Source organism: Molothrus ater, chromosome 9, assembly GCF_012460135.2.
Source record: "Molothrus ater isolate BHLD 08-10-18 breed brown headed cowbird chromosome 9, BPBGC_Mater_1.1, whole genome shotgun sequence".
NCBI lineage: Eukaryota > Metazoa > Chordata > Aves > Passeriformes > Icteridae > Molothrus > Molothrus ater.
Genome location: NC_050486.2, coordinates 138,040 through 146,079, shown reverse-complemented (window position 1 = coordinate 146,079; position 8,040 = coordinate 138,040).

Below are 8,040 nucleotides of genomic sequence, written 5' to 3'. Positions count from 1 at the left end.
GGGCTCACCTGTCTTCTTCACCTTCTCATGGCTGATGTGGCGCCGGGGGCTTCTGGTGTCCTTCCGCCCCTGGGGGCGCTGTGGGGGGTCAAGGGGGCATCAGAAGCTCACCCTGAGCCCCCAAAAATCCCTCGTGGCCCCCACCTCCCATTGGCCGCTGGTTTTGCGCCAGTTTACTCACTTCCTGGACTACAACTCCCGAAAGACCGCGGGTCCCTGTAGGCCGCCGATAGAGCCGGGACTGCGGTTCCCGTCATGCCCCACGGCCCCTGAAGAGTTCCACCAGAGCCAGGACTGTCCCAGAAGTACCGTCCCGGCTGCTCCCCAAGTGCTTCCCTGAACCGTAAGTGCGCCCCTGGGCCCCGTAAGTACCCTCAGTTTCCCTCTCCTGACCCTCAAGTGCCCCTCATGGTCCCAATGTCCGCCCGCCCCCCGTCCCCTACTTGCCCCCAAAATGCCCCCTGTGTGTCCTCTCGGACCCCCAAGTGCTCTCCAACTGCCTCCCCTAAGCGCCCCTCCAGACCCTTTAATGATCCCGCAAGCACCCCCCAGCTGGCCTCCAAGCGCCCCTCGAGTGTCTCCTGGGAACTGGAGTGATGACAACAATGTAGAGAAAGACCCTGACTCTATCGCAGTATCAGCAACCATTCAGCCTTTAATTAAAATTTGAATCAAAACTGCAATGGCCGATGTAGGGGATGGACAAGCCTCCCCACTTTTTCATGCTACTCCCGTGGTCCCTCTTGGGGCCAGGGAAGTTGCAGGAAAAACATTCCTGTGTGTTGTGCGCATCAAGATTTCATAGAAATCAGGAACAGAGCCTGTGTGGTGAACTTCCCTGACAGGTGGAGATAAATCCCTCCATCCCCTACAGACTCCCCAGCAGATCCCAAATACCCTCAGGATCCCCTCAAAATGCTCCATAGCTCTCCCCCGTGAACACCCTATAAACCCTCAGAACCCTCCCAAACCTCCCTCTACAACCTCATGTGGCTCTCTAAAATAACCCATAGATCTCGGCACTCCCCCGCACCCCCCAAAAGGGGCTGCCCCAGGTGGCCACAACTAGTCATGGACTGCCTGAGTCACTTTTTGGGCTGATATGTGTGTAGGTATAAATCTTATAGAGAGATAAAATATAGAAAGGGGCCTCCAGGAGAGCTAGGGAGGGCCTTTGTCAGGGGACAGGATGGAGGGTGAGGGTTTTCACCTGCCAGAGGACAGGGCTAGATGGGATTTTGGGAAGAAAATTCCTCCTTGTGAGGGTGGTGAGAACCTGGCACCGGTTGTCCAGAGAAGCTGCAGCTGCTCCATCCCTGGAAGTGTCCAAGGCCAGGTTGGACAGGGCTTGGAGCAACCTGGGATAGTGGGAGATGTCCCTGCCCATGGCAGGGGGTGGATCAAGATGACCTTTGAAGTCCCTTCCAACCCAAACCAGCCTGGGATTCTAAAAGTGGGGGAGGTTTGGGGTAGGTGACCTTGGCTGACCCCAGGTGCCCCCCCAGGCTGTTCCATCACTCACGCTTCAGGAAGAGACAGCAAGAGAAAACCTGATGAAAAAGCTCCTGGGGGAGATGGGTTGGGGCGTGTGAGTCTCTCAAGAACTGCTCCAGCCCTTTCCAGTCCCTCAGGTGGAGGCACTTGGGACATGATTCCTACCCAATAGGTGCCCCAATGAGGGAGAAGACTGGTTCAGCCTTCTTGATCCAGCCTGTCCTGATCCCTCTGCAGAGCCTTTCTGCTCTCCAGCAGATCCACACTCCCACACAAGTTGGTGTCATTTGTGAACTTAGTTTGACTTCCACTTGATCCCCTCATCCAGATCACCAGTAAAGATGTTGAACAGGACTGGACCCAGCACTGACTCCTGGGGTCACCTACAAGTAATTGGGTGTTATGAATAGAGTGGGAGCTTCAGACAAGCCCTGTCTTAGGCTAAGATTTTGGGTACAGCTTGAATTAGGTGGCCTGCACCTAAACCACTCTGGCTCGCAAGTTGTAAGAGTGACAGATCAGGTCTATTATGAAATTAGTTATTTATTGAATAGACAGGAGATACTAGACAAAAGGTCTTGAACGGAGTTACTTACTACACAGTATAAAACAAAAGAACTACTAGAAGATTACATAAAACACTGCCCAACATTAAGGTACTGTCCTAGTTTAGGGCAAATTTGGGAGAAAACCTCCAAAGGGGGCCCCTCCAGAAAGCAAACCCACACAGCTCCTGCCCTCCAACTCGTTCGGGAAGGATTCCTCAGAGAGAAGTGGAAAGAACCTGTCTATTAACAGGCAAAGCCCCCCCCCCCCCCCCCCCAGCACACAAAATAAACAATACTGGATGGCAACTCTCCTTCACTACTCTGAAAAAGATGACAAATTCAGAAAGTCTCTCTTGGTGGTGGTTGCTCTGTTATCAATCCCTCTGGTGCTGGGGTAGCTGCTGCAGGCCACAAGGTGCAAACTCTCGGTGTTTCCCAGGTTCCAGTCCACAGCAGGTTCAAGTGGTTCCAAGAAAAGGGAAAGAAAAACAGTCCAGGGAAAATTTGGACTGCCTAGCTAAACTAACTAACAAGCAGAAGCAAAAGCAAGAGCAAAGCAGGAGCAAGAGCAAAGCGAAAGCAAGTGCAAAAAAACCCACAAAAGCAGCCCTATATACTGCTCCATCTCTGTGCCCGCCAAGTGTGAGGGAGTGAGCAGGCTGATAACAAAACAAAACTTTGCTCTTCAGAGCCAGTCTTGAAGGCACAGAACATGATATCCAGCATAAACAGAATAGACGACTGGGGATACAAGCATCATAACGTCACCCTAGGACATTCCACTCCTTATCCCCATATTGTCAATATACTACCAAACATCATGCATTTTATTCAAGTAAAAACTTCCATCTGTTTCCCCCAAAAAATTACAAGCAATACCCATCATGCCCCTGTCACATCCCCACACTGGACCACTGAAACCAGGCCCCATACTATAGCACTGCTGAATTCCCCACTTTCATTCTACTCACTCAAAACTCCATCTTTCACCTGCTCAGACCTTCGACACACATTTCCTTCTATCTCATGTATGGTTTAATGTACAGACAATGGCAGTAACATCCAACTAACAGTGATATTTGCATATCATTCTCACCCCACAATCAAATCTCCCTGAGGTACATATCGTGTTGTTCCACCGCTTTGCATTATCCACCATGTGCAACCTGGTCTCTGAGCAAAGGCAACCCCATGACTGGGTTTGTCTGTACTCGAGGCAGAATTGATCCACAGGGTCTTCCCTAACAAACCTCTGACATGTACCACTGGGACTTTATCTCCATCTATTATATTCAGGGACTCAGACTAGGCAGGACCTGCTGGCTTGGTGGAACCTCAGATGTTAACTAACCAAGTGGCCTTTGCTAAATGCTGCTCCCAATTTTTGAAAGATCCCCCACCCAAGGCTTTCAACTGGGTTTTTAGCAGTACATTGTACCTCTCCACTTTGCCTGCAGCTGGTGCATGGTAGGGGATATGGTACACCGACTCAATGCCATGTTCCCTAGCCCAGGTATTGATAAGGCTGTTCTTGAAATGAGTCCCATTGTCTGACTCAGTCCTCTCAGGGATACCATGTCTCCACAGGACCTGCTTTTCAAGGCCCAGGATGGTGTTCCGGGCAGTGCTATGAGACACAGGGTAGGTTTCCAACCATCCAGTGGTGGCTTCCACCATTGTGGGCACGTAGTGCTTGCCTTGGCGTGTCTGGGGCAGTGGGATGTAGTCAATCTGCCAGGCTGCCCCATACTTGTACTTGGACCATCGCCCACCGTACCATAGGGGCTTCACTCGCTTGGCCTGCTTGATGGCAGCACACGTCTCACAGTCATGGATAACCTGAGAAATACTGTTCATGGTTAAATCCACCCCTTGGTTTCTTGCCCACTTATAGGTGGCATTTCTACCCTGATGGCCTGAGGCATCATGGGCCCATCGAGCTAGGGATAACTCTCCCTTGAGTTCCCAATCTAGGTCTATCTTTGACACCCTTATCTTCACAACCTGGTCTACCTGCTCATTGTTTTGGTGTTCTTCATTGGCTTTACTTTTGGGGACATGGGCATCTATGTGGTGGATTTTCACAGGTAGCCTCCCTACCCTGGTAGCAATTTCTTTCCACTCATCAGCAGCCCAAATTGATTTTTCTCTATGCTGCCAATTAGCTTTTTTCCACCTCTCCAGCTATCTCCACAGAGCATTGGCTACCATACATGAATCAGTGTAGAGGTAGAGCTTTGGCCACTTCTCTCTTTCAGCAATGTCCAGGGCCAGTTGAACAACTTTGAGTTCTGCAAGTTGACTTGACACACCTTCTCCTTCAGTGGCCTCTGTGACCTGTCATATGGGGCTCCATATGGTTGCTTTCCACTTTCGTTTCATTCTTACAATGCGGCAAGAACCACCAGTAAAAAGAGTGTATCATGTTTCTTCTGCTGGCAGTTGGTTATATGGTGGTGCTTCTTCAGCACATGTCACTTTTTATTCCTCTTTATCAGCAAGATTAAAGTTTTCACCTTTCTGGATGGTTTGTAATTATTCCCAGAATCCCAGGGCTCTTCAGTTTTCCAATATGGGCGTACTGTGTGATGAGAGCAATCTATTTGCTCCAAGTAGCACTGGTGGCATGGTGGGTAGAGGGAACCTTTGCTTTGAACATCCACCCCAGTACTGGTAGTCGGGGTGCCAGGAGGAGTTGTGCTTCAGTGCCTACTCTGAGGTAGCTTGGACTCCTTCATAGGCTGCTGAAATTTCTTTCTCTGTTGGAGTATAGTTGCCTTCAGACCCTCTGTAGCTTCGACTCCAAAATCTTAGTGGTCAGCCTTGAGTATCTCCAGGCACCTTTTGCCAAAGGCTCCAGGACAACCCATGGTTCCGAGCTGCAGAGTAGAGCATGTTCTTCACCTCTGGTCCTGTCCTGATCAGGCTAAGGGCTACCGCATGAGCGATCTCTTGCTTAATTTGGGCAAAGGCTTGTTGCTGTTCAGGGCCCTAGTGGAAAGTGTTCTTCTTATGGCTGACCAGGTAAAGAGGGCTTACGATCTGGCTGTACTCAGGAATATGCATTCTCCAAAAACCTATGGCGCCTGGGAAAGCTTGTGTTTCCTTGCTGTATGGTGGAGACATAGCTGTGATCTTGTTGATGACCTCAGTGGGAATCTGACGCTGCCTATTTTGCCACTTCACTCCCAGAAACTGGATCTCTTGAGCAGGTCCCTTGTCTTTGCTCTTCCTGATGGCGAAGCTGGCTTTCAGGACAATCTGGATGATTTTCTCTCCTTTCTCAAACACTTCTGCTGCCATCTTCCCCCACACAATGATGTCATCATATATTGCAGATGTTTTGGAGCCTCACCCTTTTCCAGTGCAGTCTGGATCAGTCCATGGCAGATGGTAGGACTGTGCTTCCACCCCTGGGGCAGTCAGTTCCAGGTGTACTGCACACTTCTCCAGGTGAAGGCAAACTGAGCTCTGCATTCTGCTGCCAGAGGAATGGAGAAAAGTGCATTGGCAATATTGATAGTGGCGTATCACTTTGCTGCCTTGTACTCAAGCTCATACTGGAGTTCCAGCAGTGCTCAGTGGTGGAGTCACTTCATTTAATGCACAGTAGTCCACAGTCAATCTCCATTCTCCTTCAGATTTACACACAGGCCAAATGGGGCTGTTGAAGGGTGAGTGGATCTTGCTGACCACCCCTTGGCTCTCTAGCTCACAGATCATTTTGTGAATGGGGGTCACGGCATTTTGATTTGTTTGGTGTTGTCAGCGGTGCACTGTCAAGGTGTTAATCAACATTTGTTGCTCTTCCACCTTCAGGAGTCCTACTGCAGATGGGTTTTTTGATAGTCCAGGCAAGGTGTTCAATTTCTTGACCCTCTCTGTCTTTACAGCAGCTATTCTAAATGCCCATCTGAGTCCCTTTGGGTCTTTGAAATACCCACTTTGGAGGTAATTTATGCCCAAAATGCATGGGGCCTCTGGGTCGGTCACAATAGGATGTTTCTTCCACTCATTTCTAGTCAGGCTCACTTTAGCTTCCACCAAAGTGAAATCCTGCGATCTCCCTTTCACACCAGCAATAGAAACAGATTCTGCCCCCACATGTCTTGATGGGATTAATGTGCACTGCACACCAGTGTTGACTAAAGCTTTATATTCTTATGGTTCAGATGTGCCAGGCTAATGAATCTACACAATCCAAAAAATGCGGTTTTCACAAGCCTCTACCTGGTCAGAGGCAGGGCCTCTCTAAGCCTGGTTATCCTTCTTTCCCTGGGCATATGTCTTCAAGGTTCCTTCAAGGGGATTGAAAATATTTTCATCATCATCATATGTGGCAGCTTGGTTATGGGCTACCGGAGCTTGTTCCAGATTGCAAGGCAAGATGTATTGTATTACCATCTGTATGGCAGTTGTCTTTTGTCAAGTGGGCAGTTTGCCTTATCTCTCTCTCTGAGTGATCACAATCACTCCTCCCTAGGGAGGGGACATCTGCTGATAACAGGCTATTGAATGTCACTGCATGACTGATAAGAACTATAGCATCCCATTGGGAGATGCTCTGCCCAGTGGGAGGAGCCAAGCATTGGTACCCAGATATAATCTGGAGCTCCTGGAATAGCTGCACAGCTTCTCCACTGGATTTCCCTAAGGAACAGCAGCTGCCTCTTCTTCCACTGGATCTTCGGAGGAAGAATACACCCTTTTATACAGGACCCCCTGGTCCAACAGAACCACACCTGGCACTTCAGGAGGACTGCAGCCACATTTCCAATTGGACTGCTACCAGCACCCTGACGAACAGGGTGTCAGGTTGAGTTCTGACTCTGTCAGTGTTGTTCTGGTGTACTGCATTGTTTATTTTATCCTTTTATTTTTCTTCCCTATTAAAGAGCTGTTATTTCCTGCTCCCATATTTTTTGCCTGAGAGCCCCTTAATTTAAAATTTATAGCAATTCAGAGGGGTGGGGAGGGTTTACATTTTCCATTTCAGGGGAGACTCCTGCCTTCCTTAGCAGACTCCTGTCTTTCCAAACCAAGATAGAGCTAGAGCTGCTTCTCTTTTGGAACTTCCTCTCTGAGTCTTGCCTTCCTTGAGTTCACGTACCCGTTGTGCCAGAGCAGCAGTAGATTTTCCATCCCATCTCCTCACATTTTCTCCGCAATCACGCAGGAAGAACCACAGCTCAGCTCTTGGGGTGTACCTTCTCTCCCTATCTGGGGAATTTTTGCATTGGATACCAGAACTTTTGATTTGTATTGCTGAGATTTGGAGAAAGCTCTTTTTAATCTTTTCCCTGAGTCTCTCGTGATTCTCGTCCATCTTGTCTTTTAATTTTTGCAGACGTGTTTCCACCGCTGCAATTCTGGCATGTGTTGGGCCATGTAAAGTATCTGCATATGCTCGGAGCTTCTTTGCCATATTAAGCACAGTCTCTTCACTGTCATCCCGCTTCATTATTGCTAAAGCAGAAGCATATTCGTGTGGCCCAAGTTGTACAAATTTTTGCCACATCACAGATGTACATGGTACCAAGTCTGGATTTACAGTGTTCACATCATCTGAGAAGACAATCTCTGCCACTGCCATTTCTCTCAAGTGTTGGATCCCTTGTTCTATGGTCTTCTACTGAGTTTGCTGTACATAGAGATCGTCTGCACACAGGTATCTTTGTGCTACACTTTCCAGGACCCATGCCGAGAGGCTGTGAGGGTTTGCCCCCCTCATCATTCCTTGGTCGATGACGGGATCATGTGACAGGGGTCCCAAATGCCTCGCTTCAGTGCAGTCCAAAACTGTAGCCTCGCCTGCAGCATCCAAAGATGGACTAACCAACTAATTATGGATTCGTCAGGTCTTCAAGTGTAATCCTTTCTTAGGCCACAAAGGTCCTTTAGGGAATAGAACTCAATAGTGGCTTCTGATGTTGTGTCAGTTGCTTTAACTTTGGCTTTTGTATCAGTAATTGGTGTTGAGGGTCCTTCCACCGGATCA